The sequence below is a fragment of the Dendrobates tinctorius genome, unplaced genomic scaffold (genome assembly GCF_039654945.1).
Source record: "Dendrobates tinctorius isolate UK_male_01 unplaced genomic scaffold, ASM3965494v1 ptg000213l, whole genome shotgun sequence".
NCBI classification, from domain to species: Eukaryota; Metazoa; Chordata; class Amphibia; order Anura; family Dendrobatidae; genus Dendrobates; species Dendrobates tinctorius.
Genome location: NW_027361880.1, coordinates 1,264,449 through 1,267,513, shown reverse-complemented (window position 1 = coordinate 1,267,513; position 3,065 = coordinate 1,264,449).

The following is a 3,065-nucleotide window of genomic DNA, read 5'->3' as shown; positions in this document are numbered from 1 at the left end:
GTCCGGCGCACAGTGCGACTTGTTTGTGCCTGATGCAGCTGGTACTCCATTACTGCTGCCTGCTGCTCACACAACCGCTCCAACATATGTAACGTTGAATTCCACCTGGTGGGGAGGTCACATATGATGCGATGTTCTGGCAGGCGGAATCGGCGTTGCAGAGATGCAATGCGCGATCTTGCCATGCTGGAACGCCGCAAGTGAGCACACTCTAGGCGAACCTTGTGCAGCAGTGTATCAAGATCCGGAAAGTCCCTCAGAAAGCTCTGCACGACCAAATTGAGCACGTGTGCCAGACATGGTATGTGAGTGAGGTTGCCTAGGCCCAGAGCTGCCACTAGATTTCGGCCATTGTCACTCACTACCAAACCTGGCTGGAGATTCGCTGGCACAAACCACACATCGCTCTCCTGCTTGATGGCATTCCAGAGCTCCTGTGCTGTGTGGCTCCGATACCCCAAAGAAATTAATTTAAGGACGGCCTGTTGATGTTTGGCCACACCTGTGCTCATATCTGGCCTAACAGGCTCATGCAGTGCTGATTCCGAGGAACTAGAGTAGGAGGAGGACTCAATATGTACAGACTGCATTCCTGCAATCCTTGGAGTTGGCAGAATACGTACAGAGCCACTCTCCAGATCTGTACCAGGCTCCACAACATTGACCCAATGGGCAGTGAGGGAAAGGTATCGTCCCTGTCCATGGCTACTGGTCCACGCATCGGTGGTCAGGTGGACCTTGCTACTGACGGCGTTTAGTAGCGCATTTTTAATTTTTCCCTCCACATGCTTTTGCAGGGCAGGGACGGCTTGCCTGCTGAAATAAAAGCGGCTGGGCACATTGTATTGTGGAACTGCCAATGACATGAAGTTCCGGAAGGTGTCAGTCTCCACCAGCCTGAATGACAGCATCTCAAGGGCCAGTAGTTTGGCAATGCCGGCATTCAGAGCCAGTGCTCGGGGATGGTTTGCCGAGTATGGCCGCTTTTTCTCCCATGCCTGTGCTACCGATTGCTGGTGAGTGGCCTGGGAGTGTGCTGATGACTGAGAACGTGGTTCAGTGTGTGGAATTTCACTGGGTCTCTGGACAACAGTGGCAGAGGTTCTTCCATGGCGTTCCAGTGAGGAAGCCGAACCAGCTGTGTGTGAGCTGGAGGAAGAGGCCCCAACACGAGCTGAAGAGGTGGTAGGTGCTGCTGAAGGTTGGCCTACATCTTCAGTGTGTCTGTGTAACTCCACCTCGTGCTTGGTACGCACATGTTTCCACATATTTGTGGTATTGAGGTTGCTCACATTTTTCCCTCGTTTAACTTTCTGATGACACAGCTTGCATTTGACAAGCAAATGTCATCTGCAACTGTGTCAAAAAAAGACCACGCACTGCAAATCCTGGGAGCGCCCGTTTTCTGTTTTGGAAGAGGATTGCTCCTCACGGGTGCCAAAGTGGAGGCTACAGGCAACCAAGTCTGCCCCCGCCCTCTCCCTCCTCTTTTGGCCGTTCGGGGAATCTCTTCCTCAGAGCTGCTCCCACCACCTTCCAGTGGCTGACGCCATGATGGGTCAAGGTTCTCATCATCTCCACTCCCCTCTTCAAGCACCGGCTGGTCCTGGGTTGTCTTGCCAGCACTGTACGCACCAGAAATTGGCAACTGAGTCTCATCATCATCAGATGAGCACTGAGGTGTGCTGACAATAGGCACTGGCCAACCCGCCTCTTCAGATTCAGAGGGACAAAGCAGTTGTGCATCACTGCATACTCCCTCTTCTTCACGCTCTAGAATGCTGCTTGGCTGGCCACCTCTTTCCAAGCCAACAGATTCTGAGAACAGAAGTAAAGATTGAGATGGCTCCTGTCCAGGGCTCTCAGACTGCCTGGGCAATTTGGCAGGTGGTGAAGAGACAGATGGTTGCTCTTCAGTGCTCTGGCCCTGGGAGGATGCAGAAGTCATTGAAGTGGATGCGTTAGCTGCCATCCATCCTACAACGGCTTCAATTTGTTCGTCACGCAGCAGTGGGGTACGGCGAGGTCCTACAAAGGGATTGTTGCCTGATAAAAGTGGGGGATGCCGGGTCACTGATGGCCGCAGCAGACACCGAATCCCCACGTCCTCTCCCTGCTGAATCCCCCCGTCCTCTCCCTGCTGAAACTCCACGGCCACGACCACGTGCCTTACTCCCTGCCTTCTTCATCTTGGTAGACTGATAAAGATAGGCAGAAAAGTAAAAAAGGGGTGGCTTAGTGTTCTTATTCCTGAACACCTGCTAACCAGTATAAGAAACACTAGTTTGGCTAAGAGTGTGTGCACTACACTTTAATATGATCTAATGTGGCCTACACAACTGTAAAGTGGAGTGTTTGGTGAACTATATTTCCTTTTTTTTTTTTTTTTTTGGGGGAAAAAGAAAAGGATGTGACCAAAGTTTGAAAGCTATAGTATCACAAACTTTTTGGAGCGATTACAATGCAGGAAGCTAACCTACAATGCAATTGATGAGGCTCCAAAAAATAGGGTGATACTAGTCTGGCTGGCCCTGAAGGGCATAAGCCAGCAAAAAGGCTTCTCTATCTAATCCTATATAGTGTTTGCAACCAACCAATGACAATGGATGCGGATGAAGCACACTAATATAGGAGCAAAAATCTGGCTAAATTTACTGCAAAAAAAGGACTATGTATGAGGCAGTGACGCACGCTGAGCGGACTGCAACGAGCGGTGGCTGTAGAACACACTGCAAAGTGAGCTGCACTCACACACAGAGAGACCTATCAGACAGCCAAAAACAGTGCAGAGAAATGGGCTATAGCACTGAAAGGCTGCTGAAAGGCTCCGCTGTCCACTCCTTTAGTGTTTGTAACCAACGTATATGGATACGTATGGAAGCACACTATACAGGAGAAAAAAAAAGCAGCAATAAAAGAAAAATGTGTATGAGGCAGAGACACACGCTGGGCGGCCTACAAGCAGACATGCCTGCAGGACACACTACACAGCGTGGGTCTGCACTCACACAGCCCTTGCAGACAGCTATTAAAACAGCTCTGCTGGGCTACAAAAATGCTACAGT